This window comes from Hyaena hyaena, unplaced genomic scaffold (assembly GCF_003009895.1).
Source record: "Hyaena hyaena isolate Hyena2069 unplaced genomic scaffold, ASM300989v1 scaffold_1079, whole genome shotgun sequence".
NCBI lineage: Eukaryota > Metazoa > Chordata > Mammalia > Carnivora > Hyaenidae > Hyaena > Hyaena hyaena.
This window is the reverse complement of record NW_024081701.1, coordinates 85,597-112,483: the sequence shown is the minus strand read 5'-3', so window position 1 is coordinate 112,483 and position 26,887 is coordinate 85,597. Positions and strand designations below refer to the sequence as shown.

The window sequence follows — 26,887 nt, the reverse complement described above, 5'->3', positions numbered from 1 at the left end:
TCAGGCTCTGTGCTGACAGCTAGCTCAGAGCCTGGAGCCTGTTTCAGATTCTGTACCTCCCTCTCTCTCGGACCATCCCCTGATCACGCTGTCTCTCTCTCTCAGAAATAATAAAATAAAATAAAATAAAATAATAATAAAAAAGACTAAAGATAGAGAACCTGGATTGACAATTATTTCAGTAGAGTAAGGATGAAGTCTAAAATAAAAGAAAGAAAAAGAAAAGTAATGTTGAATTCAGGGAAAACAGCTGAAAATAATTCTCCTGAAGCATGATAGAATGGAGAGAAGTAGTGACTGGTAAGAAAGGGTTGCAGAAACATAAATTAGAGGGGGCAAAAAGGGAAGATCTCTCTTAGAAGATGGCGTTGAAGAAAGGACAACATTCCAGGCATAATGAAAAGCACAAATGCAAGCTCCATGTGCAGGTGAGAGTTCCGTGTGATGGGGGTGGGTAAAAGAAGTATTATGCTCAAGTAGGAAATGGCTGGAGATGAGGCCAGAAATTAAGTCAGAAGCCTAGAAGAAATGAAGTCAGATAATGGCTCGCAGTTGACAAATTAGGGTGCTTTTTCCTTCAATTAACAGTTCTTTAGTAGAGGAGTTATGCTTCGAAGAAAGTTGAATGACTCTATAATGTTAACCATGAAGAGAATCAATGGAACATGGATAAGCAAATGTCTGCATATCATAAGCAGGGGGATGAAATGAGAATAAAGCAAGAAAAGACCAATAAGACTGAGGGAAAATGGCAGGTTGGAAAGGTAGGAGGTGGAAGGTGCTATAACGGGGAATCTGATGTTCTGGAAGTTTTAGAAGGCTGCAGAAGTTTTTGTTGTTGCCTTTTCTCCTGCAAAGTCAGAGTCAAAGCTACTTACCAGCATTTACTTTTATCTGATGAATGTGAATCTGACACCCAGAATTTCTAAAAGATTTAAACATACAAACATCAGCAAACACTTAATTCTGTTTAGTGCTTTTACTTTTAAATGTTCTCAAACATAAATATCCAGTTTACAAGAAATAGTATGTCGCGCATTTACAAACATTAGTAATGGCAAATTAGTGATAGAGAAAAACCATGGAAAAGAATGTGCTAATGGCCTGGATGCATTTCTCCCTATTTGGCAATAATGCCCTTCAACTGAGGCAGGTGTTTATGTTTATGCTTTTATGCTGAGTTTGTGCTGTTTGTATTTGTAATTTCCAATGGTGGTATTTTTAGAAATATCCTAAAAGGAAATATGCCCCCACATGAATTATCAACAACAAGAAAACAATACAATTCCAAAGGGTTAACCTGGTAGCTCCTAAAATTCCCAGGGACTCATCTGTGAAACAACAGACATTGTAAGTTCCAGTTTTCTATTTCCAAACTACTTAGTTAGTTAAATTCCACATGAATTTATTAAGCATCTACCATGTGCTCAAAACTGCTAATGTGTTTATTCATGATACCATGAAAATGTTAGGTCTTCCAGTGAGGAAGATCTCATAATGGAGAACCTGGACACATATATAAAAGAAGACTGTGACAATAAATTAAAAAAGGCGGGGAGATGAAATAGATGATAGGTAGATAAGAAAGACAGAAAGAGAAAAAGGGAGGGAGAGATCATTTATTTCTACTGGGGGAATATCTGAGTAGCCTTTGCTATACTGGTGAATACAAAATGGATCCTGATAGGTGGGAAGCGTATCACTAGGAAGCTATGCAGCAAGAGTTAGAAGGATCTGGAGCGCCTGGGTGGCTCAGTTCCTTTTAATGCAGCGGGGAAGAAATAGGGGTATAATAACCTTATTGTGCATAATGGGAAAAGGAGAACAAAAGCATTGTCTAAAGCAGTGGAACAAGAATTGGGGTATTTAGTATAGTATTAAATTACAAAGGTGTCTTGTGGGAAAAGTGGAGATAAAGACTATCAAGCCAGCAAGGAGAGCAGACACCAGGTTGGAGAAGAGCCAGATGTCTGAGTATAGAATAAATTTCCATATTTTTCAAAGATAAGTTGATAAGTCGCTAGTAATATAGTGTTAACATGTTGTTTAGATTTTCAAATGTAAATACCAGAAGAAGCAAAACAAAAATGATTAGAAGAGTTTATCTCTGGGATCTGGGCCCAGAAAAGGGGGAAGGTATCTGCTTGTTTGTCTTATAAGCTCCACTGTGAAACTTCATTTTTTCCCATCTGTATAAAGTCCTAATTTTTAAAAACAATAATGATAAATTAAAGAAAGGAAAACTAAATATTCAACAATACATAAAATATCCATCCTTAGGAAAATGAAACTCAGTGGAGTAAGATAGTTTTTATAGATCATAAATAAATCTTTATAGCTAAAGTAAAATCAAAGAGAAACTCATTTACAAGCTACAAAGGGAAGTTTGGGAAAATAAGAGAAACCCGGTGCCACACAACATCTTGCTAATCTTTATGGTGCTCACATATGTCAAAAATTAGACAATACAAGGTGTCCTGTATAAATATTTGTGCTCTTGCTGACCTTATTTTTCTTTTTAAACCATGATCTCTCTCTAAGTCTTAAAATTCTTAGGTAATTTCAGTTTGATTTTCTACAAACAGGAATTCTATCTCTGTGAATACTAAGAATTTGTAGGCCAGGCAGCAATCAGATTAATTTACTTCTAACTTTGTGATATAAAACGTTTTTCTGTAATTTTAGAAGAGTAATTTCTTCTTCTGGGTCTAATGATGTTCATTTGACTTATGAACTTCAGAAGAGTTGATCATATTGTCCTTTCCCAAAGTTTTCTTTCTGACTTTGCACTTAAACTTGTCTCCTGAAACTCAGCAGAGCTGTACAGTTATTGAGTTGTTTGACAAATATTGGGAATATTTTAAAAATCACAGTAATTTTATTGAAATGAATAGGAAACAGAGATGAGTGGGAAGGAGGAAAAGTAGCGAAATTGTATTATCTTTAGTCAAGATGTATGATTTAAAACAAAAAAAATCACAAAATTGATGGACCACTACAGTTCAATTGATAGATTGAACTATAGAATAAAAAAAAAGGAAATAAGTGAAAAACTGGTTAAATCATAATAAAGTCATATTAGTTAATAGTGATGTACTGGAGCACCTGAGTGGTTTAGTCAGTTAAATGTCCGACTATTGATTTCAGCTCAGGTCATGATCTCATGGGTTTGTGTCCATTCTGACAGCACAGAGCCTACTTGGGATTCTCTCTCTCCCTCTTTCTCTGCTTTTCCCTTGCACGCACATGCCTGCGAGCAGGCTTACTCTCTCGCTCTCCCTCTCTCTCTATATATATAAAATAAAGAAAGAAACATTAAAAAAAGTGTTGAAAGGACATTCTGGTCAACCTCCACTTGTGCAATGTTTTGAATTGTTATATATGATGCATAGGTGAATTTCAAAGAATACCGTACTTCTTCCGTTCATATAGTTTAAATACTATAAGATCTCTAAGTAAATCTATACTTGATAGAAATTTTATTTCATGCCAAAACTATATAGGGAGTGACAACTCACAGTTGAATTATTTTAAATTATGTGAAAACTAAACTTTTATCAAAAGATGAGTTTGGGGATTATTTTTTCAGGATTGTGTGGTAATGGGGCATGGTAACTTTTTAACAGAAAAGTAAGAGAAAGACTTTTTTAAGTATCTTTTTGACCACCTTTTCCATGATCAAAACTGTCTAATAATTTTTCTCTGTTATTTTGTTAGTTTTAAAATGATGCTTTGAAACATACACGTGAAAACATCCAAATAAACATATTTATTTTGTCAGAAATAATGTCCTTGAATGTGGGAAAAATATCTTGAACTTTCCTACTACCCTCAAAATATTTGGTAAAATACTTTAGAAAGTAAATGTATGCTATAAATATTTGGATCTATTAGTAATTTCTTTATATATTATTGCTAGAATACTGAGCTACTAGAGAACCTTTTTTGAACTTCCTCTATACTTTGTCATTTTGAATACCTGAAAATTCATGAGCTACCTGAGTAATTAATAATGCCCATTTGTACAGCTTATCATTTTTGTAATTCTCAGGTTACCAAATTAAAATGTACTGAGAATATGGTAAACAGCATATCTTGTCAAAGAAAAAATGAATATTGGTGATCTGGCCTAACTTAATTTGTGAAAATAAAACAGGGTCTTGGTTATATGACTGATCTCTATGAACTTAAAATTATTGTACTGTGCTCAGTTTATCTCTATCCCATTATTTATTTTCATTCAAGCACGTTAGATTCTGCTCTGCTCAAACACCTCATGTGAGGAGGTTACAACAATAAAAAGACCACAGTTTCTGCCCTACAGAGTCATGTGGTCTTGTGTGGGAGTTAGACATCTGCACACATAATTACAGTACCATAAATAGATTCCCTAGTCTAGGGAAAACCACAGGACAGATTTCCAAATTCCTTTTGTTAAAGACAGGGTTCTTAGAATAAAGGATATGGGATCCAAGTCTCAGACAATAAAGCGGAGTTGTTCAGATAGACAAGGCAAGCGAGGTCAACATGAGCAGAGGAAACAAGTGGTACAAAATAAGTGAGATTCAGTGCCTTAGGCAAATGCTCTAAGGTCATGAGCTTTTAAGTGACCAAACTCATGCCATCAGGACCGAGATTACACATGGATTTTAAGCAGAGGAGTCAGAGGGTGATAATTTTGTTTTTGAAAGATCAGTTTGGTGGTGATGTGGAGAGAAAAGGGACTGGATGCATGAAGAGATGATAGAAGTCTGGGCCAAAGATAATCTTGATGTTAACTAAGACAATAGAAATGGAGAAGGAGAGGGTGATACATACAAGAGATACCAAAAAAGCAGAATGACAAAACATGATAATCAGTTGGATGTTATGACAAAAGACAGGGAGAAATGTTTGTAGTATTTGTTTCTGTCCCTTTTAATTTGTCTGTATCTGTGTGTGTTGGTGGTAACTTCAGTGAAATCTCCAACTGTAATGAAGCAGGGATGCATAGCACACAGTCTTTAAGAATGAATCTTGCAAAAGGACACGTGGATCCCCTGTGTTCATTCAGCATTATTTACAATAGCAAGATGTGGAAACAGCCTAAGTGCCATGGATGGATGAATGGATAATGTATATATGTATATATGCAACAGAATATTATTTAGCCATAAAAAGGAATCTTGCTATTTGTGACAACATGGATGGATCTTGAGGGCATTATGCTATGTGAAATAAGTTAGAGAAAGGTAAATATCTTTTGAACTCATTTAAATGTAGAATCTAAGTGAAGTTAAATATGGAATAATAATAATTTAAAAAACCAAGCTCACACATGCAGAAAACAGACTGGCATTGGTTGCCAGAGATGGGTTAGAAAGTGAGCAAGTGGTTGAAGGGGCTCGAAAGATACAATCTTCCAGTTATGGACTAAGTGAGTCATGGGGATGTACAGCATGGACACTATCATTAGTAATATTGTATTCATATTTGAAAGTTGCTAAGACAGTAGACTAGACTTACTGCAGTGATTATTTCATAATATATACAATTATAAAATCATTTTGTTGTACACCTGAAACTAATATAATTATCAGTTATGTCTCAATTAAAAATAAATTTAAAAACGGCAAAATGACAGATAATGAAAATTTCAAATAGGGGTAGTGGGAAGAAACATGTAACAAAGCAATGCATATTATGCACTGCATATATATTTACACATTTTCTAGTAGCAATTGTAATGCATTCTGGCTTCATTATAAGCATACTCTCTGTTTGTGACTGTTTGATCCTATTTTCCAAATACAAATATTTTTTAAACTGCAATAATAAAATAATGAGAAAAGACAATGAAAGACCATCAAAATTCTATTTTGTGTTGTATTGTTCATGTAAAGATACAAATGCTGGAATTCTCATTAATGATTAATATTTTCCTAAAGTATTTAACTATGTTACATGTCTTTTAAATCCCTGATTTAAGTATGAAATCTTAAGTGGAAGGGCAAATGTTAATCCTGAAATCAGATTTTGAGACTTGTTACCCTCACATACATTACAAATTATTTGCATAATTTTTATCTTTTGTCTTCTGTGGCCATTTATATTAAGTACTCTTTCTGTCTAGTTCTGTCTAGATCCTTTAAACATCAGGTTGGCCATTAAACAGATGTCTTTATCATGATTTTAGGCCCAAGATTACTGGGGTTTTTTTCTTGCCATAAGAGAAATAACTGGAAATGACTAGGATAAAATTCTGAAAGTGGATCTGAGGGCATGGATATGAAATACCAGCCATGGGTGCTGATGATCAAAGTGATAATGTCGGGGGTACTTCGTTGGCTCAGTCGGTTAAGTGGCCGACATCAGCTCAGGTCATAATCACATGGTTTGTGGGTTCAAGCCCCCACATGAGGCTTTCTGCTGTCAATGCAGAGCCTACTTTGGATCCTTTGTGTCCCTCTCTCTCTCTGGCCCTCCCTCGCTTATGCTTTCTCTCTCAAAACTAAACATTTAAAAAAATAATATAGTGACAGTGTCAGTCCCTATAGATAGGTGGGGCTTTGGAACATACAGCTTACTCTGAGAATCACCTCTGGCATGAACTTCCTGTCCTTAATGACATAAGCTAAGAGTTTGTTACAACAATAATAAATAGATAATACTTAGCAAGTACTTAACACTTGTCTCACAAAAGACAATGTGTGTTTAATGAGACTGTGTTTGGTTCTGTAATTTATCCCTATTTTTTGGATAGGCAAAAAGATAAAATAAATTTCCCAAGGATATACAGCTACTAAAGGATGGAGCTGGGATTCTAACACAAAGAGTTGCCTTCAGAGCTGAAAATTTTAACCACTCCTCTACTTTACCTTCCCAGAAGTCACCTTTCTCCTTCATGTAAACAGGCCAGTGACAAATTCACCCCCAATAAACTAGTCCATCCATTGCCAGATGAGGTTCCGGAGGCTTCAAACTCAAAACATAGTGTTGTGAATGTTCAGATGTTTTTTATCGCTAAAAGTAGAGATCAGATTATGTTTTGCAAACATATGTATATATATACATATATACATATACATATATACATATGTATACATATACATATATATACACACTTATATATCTTAAAGAAATTTTATTTTATTTTATTTTATTTTTTATTTTTAATGCTTTAATTATTTTTGAGAGACAGAGACAGAGAGTGAGCAGGGCAGGGGCAGAGAGAAAGGGAGACACAGAATCTGAAGCAGGCTCCAGGCTCTGAGATGTCAGCACAGAACGTGACGCTGGGCTCGAACTCATAAGCTGTGAGATCATGACTTGAATGGAAGTAGGACGCTCAACCAACTGAGACACCCAGGTGCCTATTAAAGAAGTTTTAAAAAGAAGTTCCCAGAATTTCACATGATTCATTATTTGACTCTAAGAAGGACATAAGTTGGGGGTGCCTGGATGGCTCCTTCTGTAGAGCATGGAACTCTTTTTCTCAGCGTCATGAGCTCAAGCCCCAAGTTGGGTGTAGAGATCGCTTTAAAAATTGTTTAAAAAAATAGGAAGGACATGAAGTGACTGAATATGGTTTTAAAGTTTACGTAAAAGTAAAAATTAATATTCATAAAAGATAACATTTCTCTTTTAGTTTGACTGAACCCTCTCATCAACAGATTGGAGTTGACAGTTATGTAAAAATAATATATTTAGACTGACTAAAAATGTTATCTACTATTATTATAATGATTACTATCAGCCAAGAGGGATATGAGCATGACTCTTCTAAGCTAAAGATGTATAGTTAATTTCCTCTTATCGCTAGTATGAGTTATGTGAATTAAACATGGCATAGCTATTAGCTTTAAGAAGTAATCACTAGCTGATTTGAGGATTCAGCAACTGACTTTGAAAATATTTGTGTAAATTTATTGAATAGAGTTATGCGGCTTCAAATTAGTATATACAGGGCTTCTGGATGGTTCAGTCTATTAAGTGTCCAACTCTTGATTTCGGCTCAGGTCAGGGTCTCAGGGTTGTGAGGTATAGCCCTGCCTCAGGCTCTGCACTGGGCATGGAGCCTGCTTAAGATTCTGTCTCTCTCTTCCTCTGCCCCTCCCCTACCCACAAAGCCTCTCTCTCTCTGTCTCTCTCTCAAAACAAACAAACAAAAAATAAAAAGACTATATTGGTATATTTTTATAGTAAATAGATATTTTTCCTAAAGCCACTTGTACCTGAAAAATGCATTGGTAATATCATTTCCTGAACTATTATCCTTTCTCTGAGCTTATATCCTAAATCCTCTGCCTTTTATATTAGATTGAGCTATACTGTTCATGTTATAACAAATGAGAGTGGCGTACAGTGTGATGCTTAAAATAGTTGACACCAGGTGACTAGGTTCAAGTACCAACTCCTCCATATAAGACAGGAAAACATATCAGACATTAGGAAAATTGTTTAATTCTCTGTGGCCTCAATTTTTCCACATGCAAAGTGAGATAATCATGGTAGCAACACTGTATGTTATTCTGAATATTAAGTCAACACATACAAGGTACCTAAGATAGTGCCTGAGATGTAGTGAAAAATGTTTGCTGTTATTTTTATTGCTCTTATGAGTTGAATTGTGTTTAAAGATTAATTTCTAATCCTGAAAATGTATGACAATATAACAGATTATATGCAATGAACTAGTAAAATGAAATACGAAGTCAAAAAGAGAAAATATTCTTCAGAAGTTTCAATTTTATTATGTAAAAGCTTGGTATTGAAAGGTAACAATTTTTCTCTAGGAAATCTTGATTTTGAAAGATAACTAATTCACTGTCGATCTAGTTTTCACAGTTATAATGGATAAAATTTGAATTAATTTAGTATTTTAATTACTTTCTGAAAACAAACATTGAGGCCATAAATGAAGCACTTTGGCCAATGCCTCAACTCCTTCAATCCACTGTAGCGAGTTTCACCCAAGCAGAACAAACCTAAACTCCAAAAAAATCAGTAACCCCCCCAAATAATTACATTTCAAATGGAATTTTCAACCATTAGGAAATTATTTTTTTAATGTCTATTTATTTTTGAGAGAGAGACAGAACACAAGCAGGGGAGGGGCAGAGGGAAAAGGAGACAGATAATCTGAAGCAGGCTCCAGGCTCCGAGCTGTCATCGCAGAGCCCCATGCAGAGCTCAAACTCAAGAACTGCAAGACCATGACCTGAGCTGAAGTTCAGATGCTTAACTGACTCAGCCACCCAACCATTAGGCAATCAGCCCCTTAATAAAAGTATTAGTGCTTGAAATTAACAGTGGTATTTGTATTTTAATGTAAGATATTTAATAGAGAAAAACATTAAATTTTACCTAACAGAAACCTAGACTGGAGATTTATTTGAAAGCTGAGAAGGTTCAATATAATCTAATGCATTTGTTGCTAAAATAAGGGTCTGTCCTACTATGAAATGTGTATTCTTAGTTCTAACGGTTATTAACTTTTCAAAGTGCCATAAAGGATGTTGCTATTATTTCAGTTTATTGAAGTATAATTAAGTTAGAATATACGCATTTCAATAATACGGAAGAATGACAGCAAACAAAGCCTGTGAGTGTTAGAATATATTGGACAATAGGAAAACAACTGTCCTTGAAAGCTCTATATTCACCATTAATCCCACTTCCTCTGGAGTATTTCTGTAGCTCTTTGTGCATGTTTTTATCTAAGGCCCTGTCCTATAACTATTCATTGGCTTTGTTTTCCCCACCAGATAATCAACATCACTTGAAACTACATCTTATTTAAACATGTTTGGTAGAGAGCTGGGCTTAAAACACTGCAAACAAATTTTTTTAATTTATCCATTGCCTATCTCAAGAGCTTTTGACTTTTAACCTAATTATATTTCAAGGCTTTTATTTGGGCTTATTTAAAAACTAAAATAACTAGAATATAATGGAATTATTAATGAGGAAATAGCCTTTACCCAGACAGTACCACATTTCTTTTTTAATGTTCTTTAAGAATGTAATTCCACAAATGAAAGAGTAGGGCATTTAAAAATGATTCTTCCCCTAGAGATACTTCAATTTTCTGCACAAGGGAAAAAACTACTTTATTTTTGTATTCACCAAACCAAAAAAAAAAAAGGAAGAAGAAGAAGAAGAAGAAGAAGAAGAAGAAGAAGAAGAAGAAGAAGAAGAAGAAGAAGAAGAAGAAGGAGAAGAAGGAGAAGAAAAAGAAAAAGGAAGGAAGGAAGGAAGGAAGGAAGGAAGGAAGGAAGGAAGGAAGGAAGGAAGGAAGGAAAAGAAAAAGCAGGGAGTAATAATTTTGTAAAGTACTTTGAAATGGTTGCATTTATCATATTATAAATTCCCAAGTGTCCAAAAAGGAATTTAATTAAACTTGAAATCTATATCCTATAGAACTGAAAATACTAGATTTCAGAAACTGGAAAACTATGTTCTATGAAAGTCCTTTTCCATTTTGATTTCTAAATGCTTTGTATAACTTTATTTCCCTTATAGTTTTTAATAGCAACTTTATGTACCATAATCTACATACCATAAAATTTACTCTTTGAAGAGAAGAGTAAATTTAGCAGAATTTAGCAGATTCACAGAATTTTACAACCTTTCTGACTATCTAATTTTAGAACAGGTTTATTACCCTTCCCCCCCAAAACCATGTATTCATGAATAATTGTTTTCTATTCCCCCTTCTACAAGCCACTGCCAATTATTAAACTATTTTCTTGGTCTACTACTGTGTCTATTGTGGACATTTCACTTAATTGAAATCACACAATAGGTGGTGTTTTGTGACTGACTTATTTCACTTATCATATTTTCAAGATTCATCTGTGTAGCAGTATATTTCAGTATACTTCATTTCCTTTTACTGGTAAATATCCCATTATATAGCTCTGTTACTCAGTTGATAAAATTTTATCTGTTCATTAGTTGATGAACATTTGGTTTGTTTTCATTTTTTTGGCAATTATGAATTATTCTGCTGTGAACAATCATATACTTTTTTTTGTGTACACATGTGGGTTTGTTTTCCTGGGTATATAAGTAGGAATGGAATTTCTGGGATATGTGGTAACTCTGTATTCAACATTTTGAGGAAGTACCAACCTGTTTTCCAAAGTGAATGCACCATTTTTCAGTCCCACCAGCAACGATGAATGAAGGTTCTAAATAAGTTTTTATGATATACAGTTGAATTAAAGAAAAATTTCATCTCTACTTTATGGAATAACTTTATTTTTTTTTATTTGGAGAGAGAGTATAAGCAAGGGAGAGGGCAGAGGAAGAGAGAAAAAAATCTTTTTTTTAATGTTTATTTATTTTGAGGAGGGGAGAGATAGCAGAGGAGGGAAGAGACAGAGAGAGAAGGAGAGAGAGAATCCTAAGCAGGCTCTGTGCTTAGGAGCTCCATCTCACCAAGTGTGGGATCACAACCTGAGCTGAAATCAAGAGTCAGACACTTAACCAACTGAGCCTCTCAGGTATCCCTAATTTTCAATTTTTATCACAATATAATATATATCACAATATATCTGGAACATATCTGTTACCTCCTTAGACTGTAAGCAGAATTTAGAAGCCAGAATCTATTTTATCCATCTTTGTGATGTCAGCACAATTTTGACATGTTACAGTCATTTTAAAAATATTGAATAATTAATAAATGGTGATTTGGATTTCTCATTTAATAAAACATCTATAAATATATTATCATGTTCAACTTCTACTTTTTGCCAATGTAGTAAATATAGAAGTCTGAAAGAGCTTCCCAGTACAAAAGCCTACCTAAAAGGACATGGAAATACCAGTACGATGTTTTCTGAAGACTAGAGCAACCTGCAGATATTTGCTGATCTGAACTAGAAATGTGGGTTTACCAATGGAGTATATTGAGAGCAGGGGAGGAAGAAAGAGAATTGATACTTAAACCCCTATAAATCCAGAACCTGTAATGGATATACCCTTAGAGACAGAGTAGCTTAGAAAAAATCCAGCATCAGCAAAAAAATGTCAGGAAGATTATCAGTATAAAGCTGAGTTAGGAAACAAGGTTTAGAAAAACCACAATAAAAATCAAACATAACAACACAACCTTGCCCTTGAAAAGAGTTGGAGTTCATATTTTTACTAATTATTTAAACTTAAAGTAGTCCCTGCTTCATAGTGCTTAGCAGAAGGTGAAATATATTCTCACTAAAGAAAATTCTTTCAACCAGACCTTATGGAATTCCCACAGATTAAGGTAAACCAAATATGAGTTTGCAATCACCATTTTAAGTCATGAGCACTACTAAGTTGCCTTGTGTTAGAATCAGAAGAAACCATAAATACCAAATTCTATTCTCAAGGATATTGAATATTGGAATTATAGTGCATATAAGTTTAAAATATTTAAAGAATAACACTTTAAAAAGAATGAGAGGCACCTGGGTGGCTCAGTTGCTTAAGTGCCCGACTCTCAGTTTCGGCTCAGGTCATGTTCTTTGCAGTTCATGGGTTTGAGCTGCATGTAGGGCTTCACTCTGGCAATGCAGAATCTGCTTGGGGTTCTCCGTCTCCCTCTCTCTCTGCCCCTCCCCTGCTTCCTCTCTATCTCTCAAAATAATAAATAACATTTAAAAATAAAATAAAATAAAAAGAATGAAACTAGTATACCATATTTTAAAATTTATTCCTCAATAGCTTTATCAGAAACAAAATTTTAGTTCTTTTTTTTTCTTAAAAATGCTTATTAACTTGCATTAAAGTTGCCATTACTAAATATGAACACCTTACCGTTGTTTGTATTTAACAAATGTGATTTCTATGACAGGTCCAGTGTGAGGAGCCTACTATATTGCAGAGGCAAGGAAGTCTTAGTGCTGGCCCTCATCATTTACCATCTAGAAGAGGAGAGTTTTATACTGGATTAGAATTAAAGCTTCTAGTTTCTGTCTTACTGGGATCTGAAGATTTAGATTCTAGATTAACCAAAGTCAAACGAAGAGTGGCATGTGTAATTTAAAATGAGAGATAACTCTCCTAATATTCTCATTAATTTTAAAAGACCATTTTATTTTTATGCTTTATGTATCATTGTGTTCTGAACTACTTACATTTCAGCATCTGTCAAAATTCTTCAGTCAGGGTCTCCCTTCTCTATGTACAACCACACAAATTCTAAGAGTGATCTATTCAAAGTAATAGAGCAAAATTAGCAAATTTACAAAGAATTAGAAGGCTTTTTTTAATACACTGGAAGCAGAGGCTTAGAAACACTAAGTGAGTTTTGCTTACTTGTGCAGAATAGATACAGGGTTTTTATTTTTTATTTTTATTTATTTTATATTTTAGAGAATGAGGAAATGAGGGAGAGAGAAAGAGAGAGGGAGAGAGAGGGGCAGAGGAACAGAGAAAGAGAGAGAGAGAAAGAGAGAGAGAGAGAATCTTAAGCTCCATGCTTAGCATGGAGCCCCATTCAGGGCTCGATCTCATGATCCTGTGATCATCACCTGAATTGAAATTAAGAATCGGATGCTCAAATGACTGAGCCACCCAGACACCCCATATGCAGGATTTTTAAGAACATAATCAGAAGACAGTATATTTCAGAGCAATTAAACTATTACACAGTTGGATTGGGTGCGAGTATATATTTACAAGTGTGGGATTGTTTAAAAAATATAAAAACTCAACATGGAAGTGCTAATAATATTTTTCCCCAAAAGTTATAACTCCTCTGACTTCTTCCTGTGTAAAATTCTCACTCATAGAATATGTTCTTTTTCTTAAAGTATATTATTAAATAAACTATTTTAACACCAAAAAAATAAAATTGGGAAGAAATAACATCTGAATATATACTTTGGCTCATAGCTATTTTTCACTCTCTCAAGCAACATTAACTTAAAGAAAAACAAAACAAAACAAAAAACAAGTAAGGAGTATTATGGACACTCAGTCAAATAAAATAGCTTTTCCATGTTGATTTTTCTGCATAATTTATAATGTAAGCAAATGATGATAATCTAAGTCATTGTTCTGCCGTTGAAGAACTTTCTGTAAGAGAAGCTTCTAACTTGGATTAATTTAAACACTTTATTATTTTTTTAATGTTTTATTTATTTCTGAGAGAGAGAGAGAGAGAGGGACAGCATGAACAGGGTCAGAGAGAGAGAGGGAGATACAGAATCTGAAACAGGCTCCAGGTTCTGAGCTAGCTGTCAACACAGAGCCTGATGTGGGGCTCGAACCCTCGAACCGTGAGATCATGACCTGAGCTGAAGTCGGACGCTTAACCGACTGAGCCACCCAGGTGCCCCTTTATTTATTTTTTTTTTTGAAGGTATAAAAATAAAAGTATATTCCAGAACAGAATGGCAAATAGGATTCATCATCTTGGTTACCAGTCTGGGTTAGTAAATAGCTTCTGCTTAAAGTTGCATCAAGAAGAATATCATGAGGCTGTTCAAAGAAATAGTGATTATTTAAAGTAGTCTCAGGCAAGGGAGGATAGTGTCAATACTCAGGCTGCTTATTTGATATAGAAATATCAATATATTTGTTAGTATAGAGTTAGTGAGTATAGTATATATTTGTTATATATAGTATAATATATTTGTTAGTATGTTTGTATAGTATAGTATAGGTATAGAAAGATGGTGTAAGATAGTAATAATAAATTATGTAGCTGCTTGTAGATTTCACTATCCAAATGCAATTTTATCTACTGTATATTTATGTAGCAATTGATGGGACTTATTTCATAACTTAGTAAATATCAATATAGAAGATATGTAAGGTAAGTCAAGAATTTTTCTTAATTTTGTCTGTCTTTGCCAAAGATTTCTTATGAGCAGTTGAAAAGGTTAAGAATATAGGTAAGTGATTTTCCATGTATGTTCTTCTTGAAAAATGTATCTTACAAAATGCTTCCCAAGGAAGCAGTATTCTGAGATCCTTTTTGCTTCTACTGACCAGAAAGATTTAGATATTAGAGTAAGTCCCCTGGGAAAAGAAGGAACAATGGCATATTTCTTATGTAAAATGTTGTTTTTAATATCTTTTGTTGCTGGGGAAAGGATACCAAGATGATCAAAAGGATAGGGATGGAAAATTTTCAAATAACAACAATAAGCAGGTGCTTTTGAAATGGAAAGAATTAGGTGTCCAGAAGAAGACTGAATGGTTATTAAAAAGAGGGTGCCACAATGTTATTACCTTAATAAATGTAGCAAGGACAAGGATCTGGCCCTTCACTGGGAAAGTCTAGAAATTTGTGTGTTGTTTTCTTTTTTATCAATGTCTGTGAGTGGCAGATAAACTCCTATGAAGGAAGATGAATTTAATAATGTCATTTACCTGCTTAAATCCCTTCTGTTGCTCCCATTTTCTTCATCAAAGACCAAAACAAATAGCAAGCATAGCTAAACTCCACTGCTGCCAAACTGAACTGCTACTTTGTAAAACGTCTTATTGAAACATCATTCACATACCATTTACAGGCATAACTTGGAGATACTGTGAGTTTGGTTCCAGTCCACTTACAATTAAGCGAATATCGCAATAAAGTGAGTCAAATGAAGTTTTTTTCATTTGCCCGTTCATATCAACATCCTGTTTGCACTATAATGTAATGTACATTAATATGGGAAAAAAAGGGAAAAGAAAAAATTAAATGTCCTTGCTTCTTACAGCCCATTAACAAATCCTTGAAACAGGCAGAGTGACCTTCCTCTAAGAATTCAGCAGCCTTGATGTTAATACTTTGCTAAGGGCAAGAGGCAATCTTAGCTTAACATTATCCAGACCTCCAGGATCTTGTGTGTCTACTTTAACTTACAGAAATTCCTTTGGAAACTTCCTTTATCTCTATCCCCCACCCCCCAAGATATATGTTAGCAATCATCCTTCAGGCATATGGCATATATATATATATATGAAGGGTCTCATGAGTAAAGCTGTATTAGACAGTAATGACTTTTTTCTAACAATAGTTAGTCCCCCAAGGTCCTAGAGACCTTGTTTCCCAAATTCCTTAGAGACTTATTCTATCCCTAGCCCTCTCCCAACTTGAAAGTATATAATCTGAGCACCTGGGTGGCTCAGTCGGTTAAGTACCTGGCTCTTGATTTGGGCTCAGGTCATGATCTCATGATTTATGGGTTCAAACCCCATGTTGGACTCTGCGCTGACAGTGCACAGCCTGCTTGGAATTCTCTATCTCTGTCTCCCTCTCTGTCTCTCTCCCACTGGCCCTCTCTCTTAAACATAAACATTAAAAAAAAAAAAAAACTAAAAAAAAAAAAAGAGAGAGAGAAACTATATAATCAGTCACCAGTCAACCTCCAGTGGAGCTTTTTTTGCCGACAAGTCCTGTCCTGGTGCATGAATAAAATGAACTTTTTGCACCAAAAATATCTCAAGAACTCTTTCTTGACCATTCGCTCTGAACCCCAACATTTCCACATGATTTCCATAAGAAAACAGTGTACATACCTTAATTTAAAATACTTTATAGGCTCTTTCCATGTTTTAGCTATTGTTGAGAGTGCTGCTACATGACAATGAGAAACAATGAAATCTGGCCATGTGTAGCAACATGGATGGACCTTGAGGGTGTTATGCTGAGCAAAATAAGTCAGGCAGAGAAGGACAAATATCATATGTTTGCACGTATAGGAGGATTAGGAGGAACTTGACGGAGGAACAAGGGGGAGAAGAAGGGGGGAAATGGTGGGGGAAAGGGAGAGAGGCAAACCATGAGAGACTCCTGAATGCTGACAAAAACTGAGGACTGATGGATGTGGGGGGGAGGGGGGGATGGAGTGGAGGAGGGCACTCGTGGGGATGAGCACTGAGTGTTATGTAGAAACTAATTTGACAATAAACTATTAAAAAAAATACTTTATGGGTAAAAAATACTAACCATCAGCTGAGCTTTCAGGGAGTCATAATCACTGATCATAGATCACTATAACAAATATAATAATAATGAAAAAGTTTGAAATTTTGGGAGAATTGCCAAAACGTGACACAGAGATACAAAGTGACAAAATGCTTTTTGAAAAGTGGCACTAACTCACTCAGAGTTACCACAGGCCTTCAATTTGTAAAAAACACAATCTTCTGTGAAGTGCAATAAAGTGAAGCACAAGAAATGTGATATGAATTGTAATTAACCCACTTAAAGTACAATTCATTGGCTTTTGCTAGATTCACAGAGTTGAGCATCCGTCTCCCCAATCAATTTTAGAACATTTTCATTACCTCCAAAAGAAATCCTGCCTTTCTTAATGATCACCCTCCCCAGTCACCTTACTGCCTGGTTTCTATATATTTTCCTGTTTTGAACATTTCATGTTAATTGAATTATACAGTGCATGGTCCCTTGGGGCTGACTTCTTTAATTTAGAATAACATTTTCAAGGAGTATTCATGTTATAGCATGTATCAGGATTCTTTTTATTTCTGTATAATATTACATTTTATGATATATTACATTTTCCACATCCATTCTTCAACTGTTGGACTTTTGGGTTGTTTCCACTTTTTACTATAATGAATAATGCTGCTATGAACATCCATGTTTAAGTTTCTGTGTGGACATATGTTTTTCATTTTCTTGAGTGTATCTTTAGTAGAGAAATTGCTGAATCATATGGTAACTATGTTCTACCACTTGAGACACTGCCAGCCTGTTTCTTCAAAGCAGCTGTACCATTTTACATTTCAACTAGCAGTGTTTGAGGCTTCTCCACATTCTTGCCAACACTTGTTATTATTTATCTTTTTGATTACAGCCATCCTAGTGGGCGTGAAGTGGCATCCCGTTGTGGTTTTAATTTGTATTTCTCTGATGGCTAATGATGTTGAATATCTTTTCATTTGCTCACTGGCCATTTGTAGATCTTTGGGGAACTGTCTATTCAGCCTTTTTCTCATTCTTTAATTGTGTTATTTGTTGTTTGTTATTGAGTTGTAACAGTTATCTAGATATTCTAGAAACAAGTTCTTATTATAACATATATGATTTACAAAAAAAAAATCTCTCATTCTGTGGGTTATCTTTCCATTTTCTGGATGACTTCATTTGCAGTGCAAAAGTTATTCCTTTTTATGGTGTCAAAATTTTGATGATGTCAGCTTGAGCTGAAACTAATTTATTTCTCACAGTTCTGGAGGCTGGAAATCTGAGTTCAGGATGCCAGCATAGTTTACGTTCTCTTCCTGACTTGCACAATGCTGCTTTCTGTGTCCTCACATCCTAGAGAGAGAGCTCTGGTGTCTCTTCCTCTGCATATAAGGGCAGAAATCTCATCCTGAGATGCTCACCCTCTACTTCACCTCATCTCAACTTAATTATTTCCCAAAGTTCCCATTTCCAGATATGATCACATTGGGGAATAGGACTTAAATATGAATTTGGGGGGACACAGGTCAGGCCATAGCAAATGGTACCCATTTTATCCATTTTTCTTTTGTTGCTTGAGCTTTTAGTGTCCTCTCTCAGAAACCATTGCCTAGTCCAAGACTATGGTTTAACCCTATGGTTTGTTCCAAGAGTATTACAGTTTTCATGTACTTAAGTGTTTTGTTTCTTTGTTTGCTTTGGCTTTATGAAGTTGTTCATGGTGTTTTTTTGATCTGGAAAATATTTTACTCAACATACATTTTGCCTGCCTAATTCTTACTCATTTTTCACATATCATCTCAGATGTTCCCTCCATACCATACTTCCTGCAGGGTGTGGTTGATGTGTGGCTGTGGATGCTGAGCACCTGGATTCACCCCCTAATACAGCATTTCTCACATTGTCTTGTACTTGCTTCATCTACCTTTATTTACTATGTCTTTTTCTCTGCTGGACACATTATAAGGTCTGAAATGATTGCAGGACCTCCTCCATATTAGGCATTCAGTAATATTTTATGGGGTCAATAAAGAAATGATCAAAGTGTTAATTAATCAACATGCAGTAAGAAATAGAATCGTCAAGCAGACCTGGTCTCCACACTAGGCCAACAAGGGCAAGTCTCTTCTCTGCAGGAAACTGCACAGAAAACTCAGTTAGTCTAAGACTATTTCTTGGTGGCCGTGGGCTCAGAGCATGTTACATGATTTGAACATTTAATGGCACCATGTCATGTGAGTGTGTCCTGATAATTCCAGAACACACATATGCTTGTCTTTACCCTTATTCTCACATGACTCTAACCCCTGAGCCTTGACTCCCTTTCAGAGGCAGTATGCTTAGAAGATCCTTGCCAGCTCTTTCTTTTCTGTGGCTTGTTTTCCTCTGTTTTTATGCTGCCATCCCCTCCCCCTTCTCACTGACAAATTCTGCCTACTTTTATGTTAATACAACATAATAGGACACAAAGTATTATTCTCTGAGCTGTGTTCTTCTAAATGCTGCATACAGTAAAAGTCTCCAAAGAAGGACAATATGTTTTAATATCCTTTATAACTTCTAGAGCACCCACTAGAGCATTTTAACTCGATGGAGAGCAAACAATGTCATAGCCCAAATATTTTTGGCTATATAATTATAACTCTGTTGACTAGAGACATGATTTAGTTTTGTTTTCTTTAGAGTTGGAGCTTTGTTGGGCTCTGTGGGGAGATTTAAATATTCAGCTTGAATGCTATTTTGTGTGCCTGGGAGTGTTCGCCACAGCAGGTGTTACCTAACCAGATGCTAAAGCCTTTTAAATTAATACGCAGCATCTTGTCAAACATGCCTCCTGCTTTACACTGTTAGAGCTGTTGAAAATTGGCTTTTCCTGCCAACAGGGTTGTCGGTTGGCAATGACTCAGCCCTGACATGCTTTAGCTATGATGCTTACTGGGCCAGGTGATTTTACTAAGGTGCTTAGAATGTTGAGTTTTAATAAATTTTCAAATTATTGTCAAGCATCAAATAAGCAACAATATCTTTTGGACATTGGCTTGGATAAAAGATTCATTCCTTCTCTTTCCATAAAATGAGTCAAGCCCAAGGACAAGCTCATTAATGGGGTTACAGAACTAAAAGGCTTGGTTCTTTTTTCATATATCTGATACAATAAAACCAGGGCCCAAGGGCTATTTCTGTTTGGGGAAAAGTACAAGAGGGAGCCGGAACAGGTTTAAAGTAAAAGGATTCCTGGAGTGTGTAAACTTTCAGTCGTGGTTCTAGGCCATTGAGTGTGTCTGTCCTTGTAATTTCAGTAATAAGATGCAGAGGGACAACAGGATTTGCAAGTTAGAGAAGCAACTCAAAGATAGGATTTGGAAAGCCAGTCAGACTTAGAGCCAAAACCCAAGAGGAAGGGATCTTCATTCAGTGTGGTCCATCCCACACCCCTGAGTCAGGCAGTCTATAAAAGGCTTTAGGCTGTAACCCTGGGTTCCAGCCAGACCTGTGGGCAGCTGGGCTGCTCTCAGACATCTCATGGCAACCGACACAGGGGTCCACGGAAAGCCCCTCAAGTATGTATTACCCTGTAATTTCACATTTGTAATTTCACATCTTAAGAGTTGTGTAAGCCCCAGGGGAGAACCAAAAGATACAGTGAGGTGTGCAGGGCATCAGAGCAGATAAGGTCACATGCATTTTAGGAGGCTTTTAAGAACAGTTTTATGATGTCCAGAGAATGTCCTCACAGTTTCTATCTTTATAGACATTAATATTGTGCATAAGAGAACAGAGAGTGTTATCTGATGTGTTTTGGTAATATAATCCGAATTAATGAAAGAGAAAGAATATACTAGATGCAGAGGAGCAAACAGGCACAACAAAGCATTTTCTCCTACAAAATTTTTTACTCTGTCACATTAATGTCTATCAATTTTTACCATGCAATTCCACTAATAATACAATGGGATCCTCTCTATATTGTTCCTCTTGAGAGCATTCCTGCTGTCCCTGATTTATTATTAGGATCTTCCAAAAGAAAAGTACATGTGTGTGGGGGGAATAAGAATCTCACTGAAATTTATTTAACTGATTTATTGAAGTCAGTTATGTGACTCTTGAGTTGCATTTCAGTTGCCATGAATGGGAAAAAAAATCCATGATTTTTTAAAGCATATAATTAAATATAATATCCTAATATGGAAAACAAGGTCTTAGAAGAAAATTAAAGTGTATGTAGGATAACTACACATAACTCAAAACTTACAGAATGTATATCATTAATTGGACATTTATCGTAACCAGGACCTATGGTAGTCACATTTATATTACTGATCTCATTATTTTATTCATTTATTTACTTTAAGATTTTATTTTTGTAAGGCAGTTTTGGATTCACAGAAAAATTGAGAGAGAGGTACATAGATTTGCTAGGTATCTCCAACACATGCATAGACACCTCCATCATCAACAATTTTCTACAGTTGATGAATCTACATTGATACATCGGTATCATCCAAGTCCATAATTTACATTACAGTTCACTCTTGGTGTAGTATATTCTATAGATTTGGATGAATGTATAATGACATGCTATCTATCATTATATTACAATACAGGTTATTTTCATGCCCTAAAGATCCTCTGTACGCTGTCTATTCATCCCAAATGCCTTCTGACTCACCCCCTGGCAACTGCTCTTTTTTGTTTTGTTTTTTTAATGTCTTCATAGTTTAAACTTTTCCAGCATATCATATAGCTGGAATCATGCAGTATATAACCTGTTCAGAATGGCTTCCTTTCACTTAATAATATGTATTTCAAGCTCCTCTTTGTTGTTTCATGGCTCAGTAGCTCATTTCTGTTTACCACTGAGTAATAGTCCATTGTCTGGATGAACCACAATTTATTTATCCATTCACCTATTGAAGGACACCTTGGTTGCTTCCAGGTTTTGGCAGTTATGAGTGAAGCTAGTGTAAACATCCACGTGTCAGGATTTTTGCAGACCTACATTTTCAGTTCCTTTGGATAAATATGAAGGAACACAACCGCTGGATTATATGGACTAATGAGCTCATTTTTACCAACACTCATCAAATAAGAAAACACTGTTACCTACATTTCCTAGAGAGACCACTGTGGCTTAAAAAATTCACTATTATTGGCTCAGATATGAACCTAGCTCTGTTTCACTCTGAAAGCCACATATGACTTCTAGGAGTAGGCAGAGTATAATGCCAATTTACCCATTAGGCAATGTAAAAGCACTGCTTAAGATTCACGTTTTCTTAGGGGCACATGCAAATGTTGCAGTTACTTTTAAAATTAAAAGGAAAAATGAATATTGTCCAGTCTAGATTATATTAATCTTTATATCAAAACAATCATAAAATACAGCTTTTAACCCCAACGAAGGGCCCCACAAAGGCAAAAGTACCTAAGGTCCACAGAAATCATAATGCACAGAATAGTTAATTTTGGGGAAACTGAAAACTGTGCTTCCCTCTAAATATGTGCCCAACCAATCTACGATAGCATTGCCTGTCCTCTGGGATTCAACAGCAAAACTGAATCATTTCTAACAGCTGCTTTTAAAGAGCATCTGATACCAGGGACAGTTCTATACACAGACTGACAAAGCGTAGAAAGCAGAGCAGAGATAGAATAGAAGATGGGAACATTTCGGTGGAAATGTAGTAAGTGAGGTTTGATGAGAATATGGCTTCATGATCAGACAGCACAAGCCTGCCTGAGCACCTATGCTTGATTTCAATAAACATCCACTTTTTAGATGATGCCAGTTTCCTTGACTGGAAGAGTTTTGAAAAAAAAAGTTAACTGGTACCTGTGTCTACATCTACCGTAAAATGACTCTTGCAGCGTGCTTGATTTTAAACAGACTCACATCTCTCAGGTCACCATAATACATTAACATAATTTTCTACTATGCAGATTTAAGGAAAAGACAACACCATTCTCTTGTTGGAATATGGACAGGTAAAAATCAAGGGGGCACAAAATATTATTTGCATGGAGTTTAAATCTCATTTTCCTTTTAAATTGGGCAGCCTTATTCAACAATTTCTGTGAAACCTCTGAGAGTCCAGTTGTGCCTGTCAAATTATATTAGTTATGCAGTCGAGTCTACCTTTAAGCTATCTAGCCCAAGGCTGACCATGAGACATGGCTGTTCCGCACAGTAATTTTGGGTGACAGCTTTTCCTGAGCTCATGCAAGTCTAGGAGGCAGTTAGAGACCAGAGGTCATTAACACTGCATTTGATTGCATAACATAACATGGCAATAATAGCAAAATATGTGTATATATACATACGGTAGGGGGAGAGAGAAAGAGAGATGGGATATAAATTTCTATAAAACAAATGCTTTTTTATTTTCAAACTGAAAATCTATAGACTCTCTCCCTCTCTTTCTGTGTCTCTCTTTCCCTCTCTCTCTATATATATAATGTAAAGACTCCATTGACACTTTTTGGTTTTTTGCTTTGATATCTTCAATGTAATATTTCTGCTATTAATTTGTTCTAGAAAATATGTCCTATGGTGCAGGGAAGGAAATATGTATCTTTATAACATGTAAACTTATGTGCAGTTATATCCAAAGAAATGTAGATTTAAAATCCAAAGCTTTCCACTGAGTATTACAAATAAATTTGCTAGAAGAATTTTCAATTTTCAGAAGAGGAGACACCAAAATATAGTAAATTGGAGATAGGGCCTAAGGAAGTCATTATAAAAACATTTTGAAGTCGTTAATTTTGTCTAATTTAAATGCTAGATGGTCAAATCAGCATGCATCCGTGCCATATGCTTTCCTCAGAGCTATTTTTGATTTGCACAAATGTTAGATGGATGGAGAATAAACTTAAAAGATGCTTTTTTTGTGGTTGGTGAGGTTGTTGGTGGTGCTTAGTGAAGCTGAATTCCAGCTCACCCTTTATTTTTTCTCTTTTCTCTTAGACTCCTTTGCACTTAGGCTTCTTCAGCCGGTACATACTCAGATATACTGCAGAAATAAGGCCATTGCCAGTTAATTAATTAAGTGGCGCCCAAGAGTAGAGAATGCAGGTTTAATTGGAAGGTAAAGAGGGTTAAAATTGTAATTATGATGAATGGATTGTCAGAGATTACTCTGGAGACTGCTGCCTGGTGTCAATGACTTGAAATTAAAAGGTTGAATTTCCCTATGTGACAATTTCCTTGTCACATAGCTTCTCCTAACCTGCTTTTTTAGGTGAGAATTCACCTATTAAATCAAGGCCTTTCATTTAGTTGGATAGATTTTTCCCAAATAAAGCCCTCGAGTAAACACACCGTCCTGAAATGAATCATGGAAGTTAGTGGTCTATTTTAGTCCTACGTTTAATATTAAATAACAGAAAATGCACTTTAAAATGAACAAGTACGAAAGCAGAAATTTCTATATCTCTCTGAAGATAGACAGCCTAATAGGTTGTGAGGATTTACCAGGTGAAAAGAGGCATGAAGAGAAAGGAAGAGGAATGAAGGCTAGAGGAAGTTCTGATCTAAACACTCTTCTCTCCAGGTTACTCCTATAGAACATAATTAGACATAAGAACTGAGCGAATCTGTATTTGCCCTTGTAGTTTTCGCTTTGAGAAAACACATACAGGAACCAAAACAAGAGAAGCTTCTTTGTATGAAACTAGTTGAGAACAACTCACTGACCTAAAGGCTATTATTTCAAATATTAGCAGCTCAGACACTTGAATTTCTCAAGTTCATTCTTAGCTCTGATGCCAGCAAGCACAGGCACAACCACTTTTAAGATACAAAGGCCGGTTACCTCTGCTCTGGGAATCTGACAGGTCTGGGCTTTGCCATATACTAGCATAGACCTTGCTAGAGTTAGTTAATCTCTTTTAATCAAGTTCTCATCTGTGTTCTGGGAAGAATAAGACTGCCTTGATGAATAGATGATATAACAGATTTAAAGTTCCTAAGAACATCCCAAGCCTATAATAAAGTGCTCAAGAAATAACAGCTTAAGAAGATGATGTGGGCAGAGGAGAAATAAGGTATGACTAGCAACTCAGCTGAAATAGACTACCTTACATTTCTACAGTTTATGAGACTTATAAATTATGATTAGGGGTATACAGAGATTAGATGACTTGTGTTTTTGTATAAGAAATGATACTTCCAATTTTTCAAGAAACTAACAAGTAAAAAATCCTCTCTCTCTCTCTCTGTGTGTGTGAGAGTGTGTGTTTGTGTGTGTGTGTAACAGAAAAAAACATATTTTTTTACAGTTACATACCTGGCTTGCTTTATTTATTTATTTAAATTCCAATACCTTTAACTCACAGTGTTACATTAGTTTCAAGGGTACAATATAGTGATTCCACAGTTGCATATATTACTCAGTGCTCATGAAGCTAAGTGTAGTCTTAATCCTCTTCATCTATTTCACCTATCCCTCCACCCCCATCTGCCCTCTGGTAACCGTCTGGTTTGTTCTCTATAATTAAGAGTCTGTATTTTGGTTGGTCACTCTTTTTTTTCCCTTTGTTCACTGTTTTGTTTCTTAAATTCCACATGTGAGTCAAATCATATGGTACTTGTCTTTCTCTAATTGGCTTCTTTTGGTTAGCATTATACTTTCCAGCACCACCCATGTTGTTGCAAATGGGAAGAGTTCATTCTTTTTTATGGCTGTGTTTTATATCTATATCTATATCTACCACAACTTCTTTTCCATTCATCTATCAATGAACACTTGGCTCCTTCCATAGTTTGACTTTGTAAATAATGCTGCAGTAAACATAGCAATGCATATAACACTTCAAATTAGTGTTTTTGTATTCTCTGGGTGAATACCCAGTAGTGTGATACTGGATTGTAGGATAGTTCTATTTTTGATTTTTTGAGGAACTCAAAAAAGGAGCTGCACCAGTTTGCTTTCCCGCCAATAGCACAAGGGTTCCTTTTTCTCCACATTCTCACCAACATTTGTTTTTCTTGACTTTTTAATTTTAGCCATTCTGACAGGTGTGAGGATATCTCATTGTGGTTTTGATTTGTGTTTCCTTGATGACAAGTGATGTTGAGCATCTGTACGTCTTCTTTGGAGAAATGTCTGTTTACATCTTCTGCCCATTTCAATTGGATTGCTTGTCTTTTGGGTGTTGAGTTTTATCAGTTCTTTATATATTTTGGACACTAACCCATTATCAAGTATGTCATTTGCAAATATTTTCTCCCATTTTTTACTGGGGAGAAGTTACATTTTAACTTGCTTTCTTTATTGTCATCTACCTAGCATTTAGCATAGTGTCAGTATATAGGGAATGCTCGTAGAAATGTGTATGTGAGTTTGTGTGTGTGTATTAGATGCATGAGTATGTGTTAAGAAAGAACAGTACATTCCCTTTGGTTTGAGGGTACTTACATGGCACTTTGTGTCCTGACCGCTCTTTAAAATTACAAGAAACAGAGTAAAGAAAGTCATTTTGGTCCTGGGGAAAAGTAGGAATTTTGGCAGACTATGGGTGGGAAACCAAATGATTGGTCTTAAAGGTTGTTGAAAATGGCCTAAGGTTGGTAACGAATCTACTAGTCTCGTCTCAGTGACTCAAAGCAAACTGAGCTCTTCCTATAGACTCCTTTGAATTCAGAAACAGTGAAGTGTGAATGAAGTTTTCTTCTAACATTTATCTTTGCTGTCCTCAGCTTCTGAAAATACTCTGTTAAACATTGTGTTCTGTTTCTCACCTTTTTCACTCAAAATTATATTTTTGAAATTGTTCCATGTTGCTATACAAAGATGTAGCCTATTTATCCTGCCCTTTGTACAGTATTGCATCATGTACATTTACTATATTTAATTCACCCATTTTCTATAGGTTTAAATCCAGGTTGTTCCCAATTCTTGGCCACAAAACAAACTTTCATCAGAATCTCTAATATCTGATGCCCATAGTGTAGTTCCAATAGCAAATATGTATATAACATACATC

At 35.5% G+C, this 26,887-nt stretch overlaps 1 protein-coding gene across 1 annotated transcript in view; it reads left to right on the top strand.

Moving 5' to 3' along the window:
- The window catches only part of LOC120223926 (liprin-alpha-2-like), a gene marked incomplete at its 3' end in the record, with an annotated part of 359,204 nt that overhangs the window by 249,015 nt on the left and 83,302 nt on the right, over positions 1–26,887 (top strand). The window lies entirely within an intron of this gene.